The following is a 20804-nucleotide window of genomic DNA, read 5'->3' as shown; positions in this document are numbered from 1 at the left end:
TACTTGATGATATTGAAAGTTATTAAGCCTTCTTGACACTACACTAGCTTTTGGGGTCTCACTTATTAGCCTTTTTCTATTTTTCTCTCTTCTTGATCACACACATTTAGGATGGGTGTGGTCCTTTCTACAATCACTTCTTCTTTTTTCACAACTTTTCTTTTCTTGTTTTTTTCCACCGCACCCAGCTCTATATTTTTTTCTTTTATTCTACCTTTATTCATACTCATTTTACATAATACACCCCTATGATAGCCACCCTCAACTTTGGCCATTTACTTAAGTTAAGGTGCACAATGTTAAAGGAGGATCGGGCCAAAAAAGGTTTATTGTAATACAAATAGGAAGGTCATAGGTATAATAAAAAGAATAGGCCACCCAGGATCAAAACAGGGATTAATGGATATTATGCATACAGGGAAGGTTATCGAGGCTAAAGTGGGCTAACATCAAAATGGCCTATGATCCTTTCATAACCACTATCCTTCAACCTAGTTAAGACTAACTGGGCAAGTTCTGGATTTAACATACAAAGAGAACTAATTAAAATCTCACACGCACATGGCACACAAGTATATCACAAGTTACTACTCATCCAGTTTATCCAATAGTTTAGAAATGGTTATCAAGTCACTAGAACTAATACCAAACAAAGATGCACAATGGTCACAATTAGATGCAAATCACATAGTTAAAGAATTTGACCATTTGAGAGGTGTTCACAAAATAACAAAACCATGTTAACTGCCTCAGGTACTTTTATTTCTCCTAGTCAACTACAAAATATTACAATAACTCTCCCTATACCCTCAACTTAAAATCAAAGAAAAACTGAACTGAGGGTTAGGGGATAATTGGAGTAGAATAATTATGGGGATCATGGGTTGCCTCCTATGTAGCACCTGATTTAACATCACAACACAACTCAAGTATCTTGATTATCTCAGACTTCATCAAAACAGATAGTTCCAATACTATTCATCGAGTCTTTTAAACCGATATAAAGTTTTACTTGTTGCCCATTTAACTTGAAGATTTTTCTGTCTTTGTTTTCAAGTTCTACTACTCCAAATGACTAGACTTGACTAACTCTAAACAAGCCTGACCACTTGGATTTAATCTTACCTAGGAATAGTTTGAGTTTGGAATTAAACAGAAGCACCAAGGCATCTTTTTTGAAGTCTTGTTTCTCAATCCTTAAATCATTATAATTCTTCATGTTTTCTTTATATAGGTCTTCTCTTTCATATGCCCTGAGATGGAATTCATCAATCTTATTCAAATGTCCCATTGTTATCTCTGCTGCCTTCTTCCAACTCAAATTTAACCTTTTGAGAGCCCATAAAGCCTTGTGCTCTATCTCTATTGGTAATTGGCATGATTTTCCTTAGACTAACTAGAATGGTGACATGTCAATGGGTGTCTTGAAAGTAGTACAATATGCACACAAGGCATCATCGAGCTTTTGAGACCATTCTTTCCGACTAGCGTTCACCATTTTTGCTAGAATGGCTTTAATCTCTTGACTTGACACCACCACTTGCCCACTAGTGTTTGGGTGATATGAAGTGGCTACTTTATGCTATCTCACCCCATATTTTACTAAGGCATCTTGAAACACTTTGTTATAAAAATGAGATCCTCCATCACTTATAACAGTATGTGGTACTCCAAAGCGAGAGAAGATATTCTTTTTAAGAAAAGCAACAACTCTCTTTTCTTCATTATTAGAAAAGGCAACAACTTGGACCCATTTTTATAAATAGTCAACAACAACTAGAATATACTTTATCCCATACAAGCTTACAAAAAGATACGTGAAATTGATACCCCAAACGTCAAACAACTCCACTTCAAGCATCTTAGTCAAAGAAATCTCATGTCTTTTGGAGATCAAACCCTGCCTCTGACATTGGTCACATTTCAACACAAACTCATGGACATCCTTGAACAATGTTGGCTAATAGTAGCCACTCTGCAACACCTTTTTAGTCATTTGGTTACCTGCATGGTGACCTTTAAATGGGGATGCATGACATGCTTCCAATATACATAATACATCATCTTCTAGTACATATCTCCTTATAATACTGTTAACATATCACCAAAAAAGATACGGTTCATCCCAGAAGTGATGTGTCACATCATGAAGGAATTTCTTTCTTTGATAGAAAGAAGGAATTTCTTTCTTTGATAGAAAGAAAGATTTTCTGGAATGACCTCACGCAAAACATAATTGGAAAAATTAGCATACCAAGGTATTTTTTCCATAGCAGCAGCTAAGATCTCCTCATCAGTAAATGCATCATATATCTCCATTTTATCACTAACTGCCTGCTCCCCTTCCATTCTAGATAGATGATTCGCCACTTGGTTTTCACAACCCTTCCTATCTTTTACTTCAAAGTCAAATTCTTGTAGTAGCTACACCCATCTAATCAGCCTTAGTTTTGTATCCTTCTTAGCTATCAAATAACTCAAGGTTGCGTGGCCAGTGTGAACCACAACCTTGGTCCCAAATAGGTAAGCCCTGAATTTCTCAAAAGCATATACTATAGCCAGGAGTTCCTGTTCAGTGATGGTGTAGTTCTTTTGCGCTCCAGTTAGTGCTTTGCTGGCATAATATATTGGATGAAACAATTTGTCCTTTTTTTGTCCCAACACAGCTCAAAGGGCTACATCGCTTGCATCATACATGATCTCAAATAGTTTTAACCAATCCAGTGCAATAATGATAGGCACCTCGAACAACTTTTTTTAAGGCATTCAAATGCCTTCAAGCAGTCATCATCAAAGGACAACTTCACCTTTTTCTTCAAAAGTTTTTAAAGTGGATTTGCAACCATCGAGAAGTCTCTTATAAACCTCCGATAAAAGCCAGCATAGCCAAGAAAACTACGCACTCTCTTCATTGAAATGGGAGGTGGTAGTTTCTCAATAACTTCAACCTTGGCTCGATCAACCTCTATCCCTTTTACTGAAATTTTGTGCCCGAGAATGATGCCCTCCTTTATCATAAAATAGCATTTCTCCTAATTAAGTACCAAATTGAATTCAACACATCTTTCCAAGGCCATACTTAAGTTTGCCAAACACATATCAAATGAATCTCCCAGAATGGAGAAATCATCAGTGAACACCTCTATGGTATCCTCTACCATATCTAAGAAAATAGACGTCATGCACTATTAGAAAGTAACTGGTGTATTGCATAGCCTAAACGGAATCCTCTTTAAAGTAAAGGTGTCATATGTTCATTTGAATGTTGTCTTCTCTTGATCTTCAGGAGCAATATAGATCTGGTTATATCCAAAATACCCATCCAAGAAACAATACCATCCCCGTTCGACTAATCGATCAAGTATTTGGTCCATAAAAGGCATCGGGAAGTGCTCTTTCAACGTCCATGAGTTAAGTTTGCGGTAGCCCATGCCTCCACCTAGTCATAGGCCTGAGTGGAATAAACTCATTACTTTCTTTTGCAACAACTATCATGCCCTTTTTTTTGGGCACGCATTGGACTGGGCTCACCTATTTACTGTAAGAAATAGGGTAAATTACTCCTGCATCCAACAACTTAATATTTTTCTTCTAAACCACCTATTGCATTGGTGTGTTAAGACGGTGCTGGTGCTCGATGGTTGAAGTACAATCTTCCTTAAGTTGTATTTTATGCGTGCAGATGCAAGGGGGAATGCCAATAATATCTGCGATAGTCCAACCTATTACTGTCTTGTACCTCTGAAGTACTAAAACAAGTGCTTCTAACTGCTACTCGCCTAAATCAGCAGCAATAATAATGGGTAGCATATTTTTGTTGCCCAAAAACATGTACCTTAAATGCCCAGGAATTTCTTTCAATTCCAACACTAGTGGCTCCTCAATGGATGGCTTAGCCGGTAGTGTTGGTCGATTAGCTAGATCAAGATCTATCTTCTTAGGTGTATAAGAGTATTAACCTAATCCTGACAAAGAATAAATAGTCTCTTCATACTCCTCAATTCCTTTACAATCAAACATTATTAGAACTACGGCTAAAGGCTCGACAACATATTTCCCCTCTATTGACACCTCCTGCTCATCCTCATAATACACATCAACAATTGAGAAGATACTTATTTATTTATGTTGCTTCATTGATTGGCACACATCAAATCTCACCACCTTACCATTCATCCTAAATAAGAGCTCATTAGCTCATAAATCAATCAACACACTTCTTGTTGTGAGAAAAGGTCAACACAAGATTATGGGCACCTGGAAGTCAACCCGCAATGTAGAATGGTGAAATGTACAGGAAATATAAAGCTAGCTACCTTCACCAACACATCATATAAAATACCAACAGGTTATTTTACTTACCTATCTGCCATCACGAGTCGCATGTTGGTTGGTGTGGGATTTCCCAAAACCATATATTTATATATAGCTAGCGACATCAAATTAATACTCTCTCCCAGATCGTATAAGGCCTTAGCAAATTCAAAGACCCAATTGTACAAGGAATAGTGAATCCTCCTGGGTGTGCCTTCTTCTGCACCCAGGTCCTTGTATAAATAATGCTATAATGATGGTGATTATCCTCTAGTTCATAGCTCACCGCTCTTTTCTTTATCACAAGGTCCTTTATGAATTTAGCATACCCTGACATTTGATTGAGTGCCCCCATGAAAGGCACATTTATTGTTAACTGCTTCAACATTGCCATAAATTTACTAAATTTCATGTCCTCATCCGTCTTCTTCAATCTTTAAGGAAAGGGAGGTGGTTGTCTTGGGAGAGTTTTCACTACTATTTCCTTTTTCTTCTTTTTCCACTTTTTATGAAGCATCATTAGAACCATCCAGTTTCTCAGACCCTACCAAACATTTTTTCTTCGGTTCATTCTCTGCTTCCATCATATCTTCAATCAAACTTTTGCCCATAGAAGGGCCAGGTAATATCTTACCACATCTAGTGGTAATTTCCATGCATGAGCCATCATTCTGTGGATTCTGGACTATATCACTAGGTAATATTCCACTCTTTCTCCAGTTCAGCATTGTGGAGAGTTGGCTCATTTACTGTTCCAGCTGTTTGATTGCAGTAGAGTGGGAGTTTACCAACTGACTAATAGAGGAAAGATCGATCTTCATGGTAGTCTCCCCTGAGTTGGTAGCCTCCACTCTCTTTAACAATTTAGCTATCATGTCTTTCATGAAAATTTTTTAAAAACTTATTGTAGCAGCCTCACGATTTCCAAGAGGGACATATAGCGCGCTCCTATCATTATTGCTCCTCCAATTTCCTTGCTCGTGATTTTTATATCTAACCTTGTCATAGTGAGTCTGAACTTGATTCTCTTGGTTATTGCCTCTGAAACCCCTGATTGTTTATATAGTTCACCTCTTCTTCTTAGTCAGACTCTACTTTTCCTTACGATCCCACAGCCTTCACTTTCTCAATTTTACATGATAGTAAATTCTTGGTTAGAAAGTCTATCTGTGTTTTTAGGTGAGCTATGTATTAATCACCCTACTTATCTCTTCTGCGTTGTTCTGCAGTTATACCTATAGAAACAGCAGGGCTTGCTACTATAGAGTCTCTAGTATACCATTGCCAACTCGGTTTGGTCATTCTTTCTAGCATTTTTGAAGCCTCTGGGAATATAAGATCAACAAACAAACCACCAAAACATTTTCTACAATTGGTTTTATCACAGAGTTAAGATCCATATACAAAGTCTCTATCAAGTGTATGTCCGTCATATTATGGTTTAGAGACTGCGTCAGCTTCTTTTTGAATCTCTTCCAGGTTTCATGCAAGGCTTCAGTTCAGAGCTATCTAAACTTACTGATCTTATCCCTCAACTGTACCCACCTGGAAGGTGGAAAGAACCTTTCTAGGAAAGCTCCTTTCAACTGCCTCCAGTTGGTGCTCATTAAGCCATAATGCTGCCTCCCTAGACAGAGATAATGGAAATAATCTCAAACGAATAACATTCTGTCCAACTCCTAGTTTATCAAAAGATTTATAGATAGTGACAAATTTCACTAGATACAAGTTTTGGTCATCCCCAGGAAGGCCACCAAACAACCTCTTCAGATTAAGGAGTTGAATCATACTACTCATAATGTTGAATTTTTTTGTAGGTGGTAACGGTGGTTTAATAATTACACCCGTTTCACCTACTTCATCTATTCCATAATCATCATCATTGAGGTCATACTAGACAGACTGGTGATCTTTCCTTTCTCGGAACAGATGGTTCCTGTTAGTCTTACGCTATATTGGTGTAGCTATTTGCTCTGCATGCCTTAGGTTACCAGGGTTCAACAACTCCTCATCTCCAAAATCTTTATCCTCAAGATTTGAATGCCGTACTTGTTGAATGACATTCTTCATATTCACCTGAGCTCTAGCTAAGGTTGCTAACCTATCATCCTCTTATCATTCTACCATTTTGCCAATTAGTTGCGGTTCTTGATTAAATTGTAGTAATGTTCCTCTGGAACTTCTAGTTCTTGTCATACACCATAAACGTCCTGAAGAAAACAAAAACAAAAAATAAACATAAAACTAGGAAACTTGACTAATACTCAATTAGCGCACATAAACTACAATTTACAACCGTATTACCTAGCAACGACTCTATTTTTTATAATGCTTAAAATACACATCTCTTATGAGAATGTAAGCAATTTTTCTCAATATATAACTCAACTCGGTTGGGGTCGAATCTCATAGGGAATAGGGTGTGAATTTGATTTATCTATGGTTTAATCAACAAATTGTTACCAATTTTCTATGAATGGGGGGTTTTGGAAGTGAAAGAAATAATTACTTCTCAATTCAGTGTTTAAAATCAATATGATAAGGAAAACAAGAGTTATATTCACTATGGGTATTAGGATTTGACAGATTCTAGTAACTGTTCATGATTCTTGTGGTAGGTAGGAACAACAGACTATCCTTGTTGAAGTTATGTCTAAATGTTTCTCAACCTATTTAGTCACTTAATCACCTAATTCTCTCGAACTTAAGGAATTTATATTTCATAAAATGATGTTATCCCAAGTTAATTAATCTTGTTACAACATTAATTAGTAAATGGAAGTTTAATGCTTCTAAGTCCTTATTGATAATTCACTTATTACTAGGGTTGATTTCTTATCTCAAGCAAATAACCCATAAACAAAGTCTATTGTTTTCAACCAATAGTCAACATGTAAAATAATGCAATTAACAAGAAGTTCATACCACCGTTAGAATCTTGAACACTTAGTTATGTTACAAACCTAAACCCATAGATCCCACAACTCAGGTTAGGGGAATTTAGCCACTAATAATAAAATACAGAAGACTACAAGTTTAATTCATAATTCGATAAATGATCTTACAGCAAGATGAATAGAAACCAGTGTTTCTAAGATTTGATCATAGTAGAAAATCTCAAAACAATTGTATTAATCTCTTTAAAGAATTAAAGTCAGAAGATATAGAGAAAAGTTCTCAAAATGTGAGTTCTAGATGTACAAGATCATGAACAAAAACCCTAACATATGCTTTAAATACTTTAGTCTAATTAAGGAAACAAAATCATAGATCACAGTATTTTCTCGAACAGGTGACGACGTATGTGATGGCTTATCAGGAGTCTGACGGCTTATTAGGAATATTGTTGCCTTCTATTTTCTTTGATAATCTCTGCCTTGGGCTGACGATGAGGCTTTACGATTTATTAGACAAGTGAAAACTTATCAGAGATTTCGTCACTTCTTCATTTCAAAATCCATTCTCTGCCTAAGCCTGACGGCTTATTACACTTCTGGCGGCCTATCACAGATGTTATCATACATTCCAGCTGAAGGCCGTTCTCGGTGTAAGCCTGACCACAACTTTGATAGCTTATTACAAGGCTGACAACTTATCAGATAAGTCGTCAGTGATTCTTTCTTCTCTACCTGCTCAGAAATTAAATTTTTTGCCCCAATAATTGTTGATTCTCTTGTCTCTCGACTTTTACTGCAATATCAAAGAGAAAACAATCAAAAACGACTAAATTTTCTTAAGACTTTGCAATTATTCTCAGTTCAAAGTGTCAAATATGTTAGCATCTGCTCACACATCAAAGAACCTAGTAAAACATTAGCTCTTATTTATAGTGGACTCTTACAAACTATTAATTAATACTAGAGTGGTTTTTCCTATAATGTTAACACCTTGAAAAGATATCGTTCGAGATAGAATCTCTACCCAGTCTTGAGTAAGGACAGATAAACACTCATCCCAATAGTTCAATAGTCGATCCTATAATTGGTTGAAAACTAGAAAACATGACTTCATCAAGGCAAAAGACAGTGAGTTATGGGATGTTATTTGTAGGGTCCTTTTGTCCAATTTTAATCATGTAAAGAATGGGATAACTCTCATCCTGTTCCAAAAAGTATAAAGGATTATACTGAATTTGATCGAAAGAGGATTGTGAAAAATAACAAAGCAGAGCAGATTTTTGTTTATATGTGTACAACCAGGTCTTTATTTATGAATGTACAAAAAGAAATATAAGAAGAATTGTAGATTCTCATGTTGGAACAAGTCAAGTGATGCAATTAAATATTGATATGCCTATTACTTCATATAGATGTATAAGATGAGTAAAGGAGAATCTGTTAAAGATATGTATACTTGATTAACAATTGTTATGCATAAACTCAAATGTCTTGGTGAAACATTAAGATGTACCAAATTGGTCTGCAGGGTCTTAAGTGTAAAACCTTTTTCATGGAAAAGTAAAGTAAATGCTATCTCAAAGATCTGGGACCTTCAAACGATGATGATGGATGAACACATAGGAAATTTAATGAATTATGAGCTTAAAAGATACAATGATTCTCAGAGAAATAAAACCAAGGAAGAGAGGAATTTAGTTTTGAAGGTTGGCAAAAATGACTTAATTTAGGACAAAAACAAATGGTATATCTCACTTAGAGATTTCAGAAGATAGTGAGAAGTGGATCACTTCAGAATAAACAAAGCTCAAGTAGGAGATTCAATAAAAATAACTAATGTCACTAATTTAGTAGACTTGGTCATCAAAGAACTCCAATGAGATTACCAAGCCTGCTTCAGAAAATGTCAAGTGAACGAATTTTGTCTCAAATAAAGGTAAATAAAGAGATACAACAAACAATATAGTCAAACAAGTTGAAGCAAGCTAGGGAGACTCCTTAAGCAACTTTAATGAAAAAGTGAAAGGTAACGACATATCCTTATTTGCCTTTGATGATGATCCAAAAAGACATGATTTCTACTTGGATTTAATTGCCATTTTGATTATTAGTATACCTTTTCTGATGTTCAAAACAAACATGAGGAACTACTCCAAGAAAGAGTTAAGATCTTTAGTTAATGTCTTGATTGATGTTTTTGACAGCCATGCTAGTGAAATAGAGACTTTAGCTAGTGATCTAAATGAATTTAAAATAGGGAATATTTCGTTATCCTCAAGGAACTCTCAGCTTGAATTAGAAATTTCAAAGATTAAGGATGAAAAAAAATTTCAGTAACAAACTAAAGTGGATTTCAGGCAAAGTGGTAACAGCTGAGATGTTTTCATGTCTTGAAGAAAATGTATAAAAAGGCCAATCAAGATTTAATGCCTCTGAGAAAGAATATAGTTTATCCAATCCTCAAAATAAGTGTGTATTTAATTGTAACAAAATTTCATGCACTCATTATGGAAAGAATGGTCACTAAAAGACCTATTGAGAGGTCCTTCACCAAGCACAAAGAGCAAATTTAAAGTTGCTTAAGTCATCAGAAGCTCAAAGGGACTTTGTATCAAAAAGAAAATATTAATTCTATCTGCATAGGTAAGAAGAAATCTTATCCATCCTTTTACTCACTCAAAGGGACCAAACTCATGTAGATTCCTAATAAAATATCAATGATTATATAGTTAAGAGAGAGAGAGTAGTCAATAAGATAAAAAATTGGCTTATGAAGAGTGGGTGCTCAAGTCACATAAATGTAGAAGTAAGTATATCCTATAAATTAGGGATTTGCAAAATGTTAGTATGTTCTTTGAAGGGAATAGATTAATAGGTTGTGTGTAATAAGCTACCTTTTTTGGGTTGGATTTCAAACCGTCATTCCTACACCTATTGACCCAAATCCAATCACTTTTTGTTAATATATATGTTATGATCAATTGTATAGTGTGGGAATACATTTGTATATTAATTAAGGTCACAAATATCTGCTAACTCAAATATAAGTTGAGAACGTTTCTATCAATTAAGTTTTATTGAACGTTTCAGTATGGGTCAACTTTCAACGACCATTAATCCTAGTATATAATGTGTTACATGTCCTATCATATACCAAAAGAAATATCTTTCAGTCCTATTTCTAACGCAACTGGTTTACCTTAATCCAATATCGGAGTAGAAATTTATGCTCATTTTACTTCAAAGTGTATGTCTGCAAGAATATAATGACAAAGCTGACGACATGTCAACTAAGTGACAACCCATTAGCACTAGTCGTCAGCCTAGGGCAGTAAGTGGTAAAATCTATCCCAAAAGTGATGACCAAGGTGATGAGCTATCACCTGAGTGATGCTTCATCAACCATGGTCGTCATTTGATGGAATTTTGTGACTTCTTTGGTTTCCTTAAGGGAATTTTTGTCTTTTCCTAACTCCAAAAACCATTCCCACAAATTAATTTGCCCCTTAAGCATTATTAATCAACTTTTATCAGTTATCTTAAATCCTCTCCACTCTCAAAAATAAGTTCAAACTTGGGTTTTTCTTTAAGTTCAAGATTTTAAGAAAAGGGTCAAGATTAGAATTTGATATATATATATGTATGCATATGGTTTGATGTTTGGAATTTAAATTGAGAGGAAGAAGAATTATAATCCCTCTCTTATTATAAATTTCTTTGTTTTTATATATTATGAATCATTTTATTTCATACTGAGAAGCATGTTACAAATATCTTTAGTATTGGTTGAGACTTGATTTTGATTATGAATTGAAGATAGGGTATTTCTTGTTTATATAAAGAAGAAGTGATGATTTTAAGGAGTTGCATGGTTTGTTATAAAATACTTGACCACCACATGTTTGATGAAATGTTGAAAACATAGAATCTCTACATAGTTTGAAATGCATTTTGAAAATAAGAACTCTCTTGTATTGTTTGATTAATTTGGTGGTCTGATTATTGTTTTGCTTGAAAAGAGTTGTAACTTGATAATGTATGGCTGAGAAATATGACTTGCAAGTTTTGGTATGTCAATACCAATACAGATAATACCATAGTAACACAAAAATGAACAAAATACAGATTTTTATTTAGGCTTTTAGATTTTGTGCTTAGAACAATGCATGTTTAGAAAAGGTTTAAATTAGGGATAAATAGAGTTAGGTGGTTACCCAAAGAAGGCACGAGTTCAGAAAACTCATTACCTAAAATTTTGTTTTGCCTATATAGTTTTTTTATGTTCCCAAAGAGGGATTATATGTTGGCCTAGTGCCCTATGGCGTATCAAAACATAGACTCCAACCTTTGTGGCAAACATGGTTGGGGGCTTTGCTGAATAGTTAAGGGTGGATTTCATATAGCCCGTGAAGTATAAAATTATACTGTGTACCACTGAGCTTAGAAGTAAAATAAAGAATGGTATTGCATCTATAAAATTATTTTGAAGGTCATTTGAAGCTGCCTATGCATTTTAATTATTTCTTGGATAATGTTTTATGAAATTCTCGCTCTTATGTTATATATAAAAGTACATTATTTTTTATTGCTCTATGTACTAGTACATCCGTATTGACCCCTATATTTCAAGATCTAAATCACAATTTTAGGGTCCAGCTAAGCAGTAGATTGGTGTTTTTAAGATTCCCTATTGGTGAGCCATCTCTTATTAGGAAGGCTGGGCTTATATAAACATTGTAAGTTATATAATTTATGGTCTAACTGAGGGCCTTGTCCCAGTTTGTTTTTAACATAAGTTGGATATTAGAGTGTTAGAGATTTTGTATACTGGTGTCATATGTTTTGAATATTAAGAATTTCGTCCCAAATTGTTGAAATATTATGTGATTGGCCATGGATCCATTTTGTTATGTCTTTCCACAAATTCTTTATATTGAATGCATGTTGTGCATGGTTGCTAGAAAGAAAGGGGCGCACGAGCCTTTATAGTTTGGGTTGCTCATTATGGTCAGGGCCTTGTCTTAGGTCATAAAAAACTTATTATCAGAGTACAGTTCAGGGTCTCGGGGTATCTACAAAATTGAGTCTTGTAGAGTCCTTTTTATAGGTGTATAGCACGCCACACTTATAATGAAGAGGCTATAAGGCATTTAGGAATGTCTCTTTTTTTTTCATGATCTATATCGTGTTGTTGTGTTGTCCATATGAAATTTATCCTAATTCTTTGCTTACTCTAATTAGATATGTCTCATTGTCGAGGCAATTTAAGTGCTAAATCTTAGAGTCTAAATTATGTGGTCCCTTCTAAGGGAGTCATAAGATCATACAGTTGCACAAGGACTTAAGAGGATTACATAAATGCTTTAAAGTGTAATAATTTAAGCCTACACCCCTATAAACATAAGTAGTGCATTTGAGCCTAAGGTATAGAGTATATCCAGACCCTTTTTCTAAAATTCTTGTTGCAGATATCATATTTAAGGGTAGTGATATATGTCATCAGGCTAGAATAATATTTCCACATGAGTAGTAGCATATTTTAAAGTGTCATGACCTATTGGTAATGATATGGTCCAAAAAGGGTGGGCATAAAATCATAAGCTTAGAAGCAAGAATGAGGATAAAGGTGACTTTTTCATAAAGAAGCTAGTAAGTTGTATAACCATGGATTTAGGGATGGATCACCATTTTATATTGATAAACTATTATGGTAACAATATTGGTTGATTGTATGGTAGTCTGTGAATGAAATAGCAGGCTATGATTGTTATTAATTCAAAACAGGGAAGGATCTCGGAATGGATAGTTATAGTGGTTGTAGAAATTATTTTAAGATTATTAATGGAATTGGTTAGATTAGTCTATAAGTTATAGGTAGAGACTCATTGTCATAACTAGAATTTAAAGGTTGTCTAAATGTATGCTTGGGTAAGTAAGGATGATGTGAGAAAGTAGAATATGTAGATATGATCATAATGGGTTGTAATATATGATTAAGGTTGACTATGTCTATTATGTGACTTTATCCCCTTGGACTTCTTTTCATTAGTAGTTGTAAACTAGTACAATATGTGAGAAACTGTGTAGTAGATTTTGAGGTGTAGTAGTAATGTCTTGGAAGGGATATGATTGTAGGTAGTAGTTAAGTGAAAAAGATACTTAGGTTTATATTTCTATTTGATTGATTAGTATATTATATGGTTTGCTTCGTATGATTGGTGTTTTTATACAATAAGCTTGAGCTTTATATGCAGATTATGGTGGTGAGAATAGTAGCTTAAGGTTAATGATGCATATTTTGTGGGCATGAATTAGTAGGCTTGCTGTGAGGTGTAAAGCAGCTAGGTTAACAACCTGTGGAAAAATGAGTATATAATTGTGATTATTTTGTTCATAAGAAATAATATTAAAAATGATGAATTGTGGTTGACTCATTAAGTGGATAAGGGGGTAGGTATACAGGGAAAAGTTGCCCCCCAGGTAGCATGTTGTTAGATAAAATTTTATGTTTATAAGTATTTTACGTACCCAGTTTATGTTCTTGAAATTGTAGTAGGGAGAAGTCTAGTGAATTGTTGTATGGTGTTTGTTAGAGTTTAATTGAGGAAATATAGGTAGGCAATGTGAGCCTTGGGAGTGGTTTTACAAATTTCGTTAAGTTGTAAGTTATGTGATTAGAGGTGTAATGCGAGTATTTTAAGGAGTTAAAGATAGAGTGTAAAGTGTTTAGAAGCGTGGATGTCCCTGCCCAAGATAACATTAGTTATAAGTTGATAACTTTAGGGGTTAGAAGAAGTTATGATTAGTATCCCTCTAGGGGGATGTCCCAAAAAGAATTTAGTTTCTTTATGTTGAATTATTGAGGGAAATTTGTGTTCATATGTATACCAATACCCTCCTATTATATTAAGAATTGTGGTTATAGATTGCTGAGAGGTTATGTTCTTAAGTCTAGGATAGTGACTTTGATCTAAGGTGGAAATGGAAAATTAAGGTAGTTCCCAAATTTTCATATCGTGTTAAGTAAAGGAAGAGTCATGATAAACCTATTCCTATTCAAGTATATGTGTTTTAACTAGTCATTAATGGTTAGCTTAATTAGTACCCTTTTGGTCTGTGTTGCGATGTAGCTCCTGCCCCCGCAACCACTGATGGGCAATGCTCTTGGTTAGTCACTTCAATCGATGGTAAATCCTCTTTCTCCTACTTCAGTTAAAGAGTTCATTCTACCAATGACTTATGTATTCAATTCTAGCTGATGTCTAAGGTTTGAGTTCTCTATGTAAGTTATTTAATTCTCCCACCTCTAAAAGAGAAGCAATGATGTCTCCATAAATCCAGTCTTTTATGTATTCAAGCTCTATGATATGATGTTCATGATCCAAAAGAAATTCATGTCTTATATATTGCTTGGTTTTGAGAAACTATACATTCTATATGTTACCAATTCATGCTATGCTGGGTCTAGTCCAATGAGATATAGTTTATGCAAACTCATACCCATATTTAGTTCTTAAATGATGAGCAATGGCTCCAAGTATAAATCCTTGTCTCAATCATTGACTTAATGAATTTCGGCATTATGTTATACAGCTCTTGACATGTGCACTCATGCTTTTACACCGTGCCCAGTCCTAAGAATCCATGTTGTGTTGTGTTTATGCCTGAACGACTCTCAACTCATGATCTAGATGTAGCATTTTGTTCCTATTGTACTGTACCTCATGTCCCTCCTTGAGTAGGCAATACGTATAAATTTGGGTTTGATAAGTGTTACTTCCATTAATGAAGTTAATGCTCGGGTCCCTCAATGACCCACCGTAGGATAGTAGGATACTAGTTATGGAAGATTAGTGATGCTTTATGTTAGGGAGTAGATGTCTTCGAATGCAAAATTTTTGAGGTGATTTCATCAGCTAAGGTTTTATGTGAATAGGAAAAAAAGGGAGACAAACGTTCATTACGTAAAATAGTTATGAAGGAGATATGTGGCAAAAATATTTTGTTAAAATAAATGAAGTTGCTGGTTTTAGTGGGGAGATCTATAAAATAGGTGTAGTAGAGATAGGTTTGAATAATGTGATTGATAGATACTCAAACCGATGTGCTATGTGGTTAGTATTCCTCAATTTAGGAACTGAAAGTTGATTGATTATAGTGATAAGGTGAAGTAATATTCTAAAAAGGATATAGAATATGGGTCCCCAAAGCTTAAGCTAGCATTTTTTCACTCCAGGTTAGGTTTCAATATGTATATACAATGTAGCTAGACTCAAGTTCTTGTAGGTATGTATTAGCAGGGAAATTATAAGATTGAGATGTTGAAATGTGGTATTCATAGTTAAAATAATAGTTGAGCAGCGTTGAAAAATTGAAAGGCTTTTAGACTTACCAATTGAGGTGGAGAATGTTTCTATTCGATTATTTTGTCATGCGAGAATATCAATTCATGTCTTGTACAAATCTTTATTAGCCCGAGGATTCATAGAAAAATTCATGCCTTATAATGTTATGATTATTTGCCATAGAACACATGCCGAGATCATGTCTATCCCAAGCCTCGTTATCAAATGTTTTGTTCCAACACGATTTACTTGGTGATGTATGAAGCTCTTCTTGAATGCCTATGTATATTTTGTTGTGGAAAATAAAATTCCTAATGTGAGGTTAAGTCCTTTATTCCATATTTCTATAGCTTCAACAAAATCCTACCTATTATTCAAGGATGAATAATTCCAAGGGGGAGCTAATACACCACCCCACATTTTTCATGCTAGATTTCAAACCATCACTCCTACACGTAACCCAAACTATATGATCTTTTTTTAATATATGTGTTATGATATATTCTATAGTATGGGAATACCTTTTGATATGAATCGAGGTCACAAATAACTCGTGACTCAAAGACAAGTTGAGAACGTTTCTATAAATTATATTTTATTGAACATTTCAGCTTGGGTCAAATTTCAATGCGCATTACTCTTAGTATATAATGAGTTATGTGTCCTACTATATACCAAAAGAAATATCTTTAAGTCTGATTTCCAACGTGAATGTTTCACCTTAATCCGATATTCGAGTAGAAAGTTATGTTCATTTTACTTCGAAGTGTCTGTCTGCAAAAATATGACGATGACGCTAACGACATGTCAACTAAGTGATGTCCCATCAGCTCTAGTCATCATCCTAGCCCAGTAAGTGGTAAAATCCAGCCCAAAAGTGAGGACCTAGGTGATGAGCTATCACCTGAGTCATGGGCCATCAACGATGGTCGTCAACTGATGGAATTTTGCGACTTCTTTGGTTTCCTCAGGGGAATTTTTGTCTTTTCCTAACTCCAAAAACCTTTCCCAGAATTAATTTACCCCTTAAGCGTTATTAATAAATTTTTAGCAGTTTTAAAACATCTCAAATCCTCTCCACTCTCAAAAACAAGATCAAAATAGGGTTTTCCTTTAAGTTCAAGATTTTAAGTAAAGATTTTAAGTAAAGGGTCAAGATAAGAGTTCCAATCCTCAAACTAAACAACATATTGTATGTTGGGTTTTCCGAAACTACATGGGGATGATGAAATTATTTTAATTATATGTAAATGTTGAGAAATGGTGAATTTACAAAAGGGCCTTGAATTTACATTTACAATTATGCATTGTGAAACCTTCTTGACAATAATATTTTGGTCTTGAGGCCTTACCCCTTAAACTCAATTTTATATATATATATATATACATACTTGTGGTTTGATGTTTGGAATTTTAATTGAGAGCAAGAATAATTATAATCTCTCCTGTTATGAATTCCCTTGTTTTTATATATTACGATTTATTCAATTTCGTACTGAGAAACAAGTTACAAATATCTTTACTTTTGGTTAACACTTGATTTTGATTATGAATTGAAGAGGGGGTATTTCTTGTTTATATAAAAGAGAAGTGACGGTTTAAAGAGTTGCATTGCCTGCCATAATATAGTTCAGTAAATATTGAAAAGAGAGAATCTCTACATAGTTTGAAGTACGTTTTGAAAACAAGAACTCCTTTGCATTGTTTGATTGATTTGATTTTCTGAACATTTTTTTTGCTTGAAAAAAGTTGTAACATGATAATGTATAGTTGAGAAATAAGAGATATAAGTCTTGGTATTACGATACCAATATAGATAATACCATAATAACACAGAACATAATAGAATGCAGATATTCTTTCAGATTTTCAGATTTTGTGCTTAGAACGATGCATGTTTAGAAAAGGTTAAAATTGATCTTAAAGAGAGTTAGTTGTTTACCTGAAGAAGGTACGTGTACCTAATTCATGTGGTTTGATGTTTGGAATTTGAATTGAGAGCAAGAAGAATTATAATACCTCCCTTGTTATAAATTTCCTTGTTTTTATATGTTATCAATTATTCAATTTCTTACTGAGAAACATGTTACAAATGTATTTACTATTGGTTAAGACTTAATTTTGATTATGAATTGAACAGGGGGTGTTTCTTGTTTATATAAAGGAGAAGTGATGATTTTAAGAAGTTGCATGGTTTGTTACAAAATACTTACAAAATACTTGACCACCACATGTTTGATGAAATTTAGAAAACATACAATCTCTACATAGTCTGAAATGTGTTTTGAAAATAAAAACTCTCTTGCATTGTTTGATTACTTTGGTGGTCTGATTATTATTTTTCTTGAAAAGAGTTGAAACTTGATAATGTATGGCTGAGAAATATGACTTGCAAGTTTCGGTATGTCAATACCAATACAGATAATGCCATAGTAACACAGAACATAATAGAATGCAGATTTTCAGATTTTGGTCTTTGAACGATGCACGTCTAGAAAATGTTAAAATTGATCTTAAAGAGAGTTAGGTGGTTACCCGAAGAAGGTTCGAGTACAGAAAACTCATTGCCCGAAATCATGTTTTGGTGATACGAGTTTATTATGTTCCCAAAGAGGGAATATATGCTGGCTTAGTACCCTATGGCATATCAGAATAGAAACACCAACCTTTCCGGCAAACTCGGGTTGGGGGCTTTGCCGCCTAGTCCATGGCAGATTCCATATAGCCCGTGGACTATAGAATTGTAGGGTGTATCAGCTAGATCAAAAGTGAATTAAAGAATGGTATTGCATTTATAGAATTATTTTGAAGACCATTTCAAGCTGCCTATGTGTTTTAAATTATTTCTTGCATAGTTTATTATGAAATACTCTCGCCTATGTTATGTATAAAAATACATTATTTTGTATTTCTATGCTTACTAGTACTTCCATATTCACTCATATATTTTTGGATCTGAGGAACAGTCCTGGGGTCCAGCTAAGCAGTAGATTGGTATTTCTGAGATTCCTTGTTAGTGAGCCTTCTCTATTTTGAAAGCCTGGGCTTATGAAAAATTATCAGTTGTTAGATTTATAGTCTTATAGGGGGCCTTGTTCCAATTTTGTTTTAGACATATGTTGGATATTATAGTGCTAAAGAATTTGCATACTGGTGTCATGTGTTTTGAATATTAAGAATTATTTTCCAAAATTTTCAAGTGTTATGAGATTAGCCATGTTTTCATTTATTATGTATTTTTGGAAATTCTTTATTTTAAATGAATGTTGTGCCTTATTGCTAGAAAGAAATGGGCATCAGGGCCTTCATTGTTTAGGATGCTCGTTACGGCCAGGGCCCTTTCTTAGGACATCACATTGTGTTGAATGACAAATAGACTACCAATTTGCTAATATTCTAGTGAAGTTTAAGAAGAAGTTTTTAAATTTAAGAATTGTGTGATATATCTATACTTTCACCAAACTCTCTCCCTTACAATGGCTATGAAACAAGGTATGCGTATCAAGTAAAGTCTTATTTCGCTGTTTAATCAATTCCTATTCCTCTGTAGGTACACATATGTGGGGAACATAGTTTAAACCAAAACAAAGAGAATGTTTCTTAATTATATGATGGACAACAAAGAGGGACCCGATCTCCACAAAGGTTAATATTCTAGTCTTACCTTTAGAAAATAAAATAGTACATATGTTCCAGGTCATATCCATGTTCCTTCCTCTTACCAAAATGTGTTTACTTGATCTTTCATATTTCACTTATTTTTTACTCTAGCAAATCTCTGACAACCCTTGTCAAAAATAAAAAAATACTCCTTGACAGTATGTTCTTAGATTTAGATCTATGAGTCGCTCTTTCAAATTATGATCTCTCAGAAATATCCTTTGATAAAGACATCTCTACTATGTCATCTATAACTATCTCTATTCTTATTTCCCAAGTCATCTCTCCAAGCAAGACCCTAACTAAGAAATGTTCTTACGTATTAAAAATCTGAATTAATAACCCTTAGAATAAAAATATACTGTACCATTCTTCTCTAAAAATGGAGTTGTTGAAAATTTCTCTCATGAACATGGAGTAATTCCTTTTGATTCCATGAAAGAATGATATGAATCAACATCTGGAAACAGGTAGAAGTCTCAAATGTAGAATTAGTCACTAAAGCTACAAGTCAAAAATTAAATCCCAATGTGCCTTTGAGTGAGGAGAAAATGTTGATTTCATTCATGTAATGACTCAGGAATTAAAATCTTGTGAGACCTTTGGTTCATCAAATATTTCTACAGCTGAATTTGATATTTGTGTAGATAAAGATCTAAAAAGAAAGTGAAAATTATTTCTGAGCTCAAGAAACTCAATTAATAGAAGTATTTTCTAGTAACATGGTCATAACTAAAAAAGGGAGAAATTTCCTAATTTGAGTCAATTCTTTTTCAGTCTAGAAAAAAGAAGTCTTTTTTCCTCTTAATGTATTTAATAAAGAAAAGGATGGGGGAAAATATGTGAGTTTACTAAAAAACCAACATCATTGTCCACTACTAGTGATAAAAATCCTATGTTCACACTAATAGGTACACTATTAATAAATTCAGAGAGTATGTTATAAAGCAAAATTTTAAACCTACCACCAAAAGAAGAAAGTTCAAAAAGAGTATTATTGAAAAGGAAACCTTTACTACCAAGTTAGTAGAATTTGAAGGAGTGAGTGACTAATAAATTAAAGAAGAATAGGTAACTCCTAGAAAGAATTAAAAAAATCAAGATTATTCAAAAGAAATAGTCCAAGAAAAGGATATCTTCTAAAGGATCTTCTAGAAAAACTCCCTCTAAGAAAACTCCAATGATAAAAATGAACGAAACACTAAGGAAGGGAATATATCAAGATAAAAGAGGAAAAAGGGATGTTTAGCACATTTTTTAGGATCCTCGATTTGAGAAGAAAAGTGAGAACCTTTAAAATCAAAAGGTTCTAAATGCTCTTGTCTTTGATCCTTCAAAATTTCATGAATTTGGAATGGAGTCTATGGTTGATATGGCTAAGGTAAAAAAGTGGAAAACCCTATTTAAGCGACTAGGTTTGTTGTATGAGAAAGAAAATCAAGTCTTCTACACAGATCTCCTTGTTTTTTAAAAGAAGGATAGCCTTGTTGTAACTATGAATAGGGTGAATTTTGTTCTCCCCAAATCTACTCAACAAGAGATATTAAAATTGTAAATGGTTGGGATTGGTATAGTTATGAAAAAATTA

The sequence above is a fragment of the Capsicum annuum genome, chromosome 6 (assembly GCF_002878395.1).
Source record: "Capsicum annuum cultivar UCD-10X-F1 chromosome 6, UCD10Xv1.1, whole genome shotgun sequence".
In the NCBI taxonomy this organism is placed as follows: domain Eukaryota; kingdom Viridiplantae; phylum Streptophyta; class Magnoliopsida; order Solanales; family Solanaceae; genus Capsicum; species Capsicum annuum.
The sequence above is the reverse complement of the archived record's forward strand: the minus strand, read 5'-3'. Positions refer to the sequence as shown.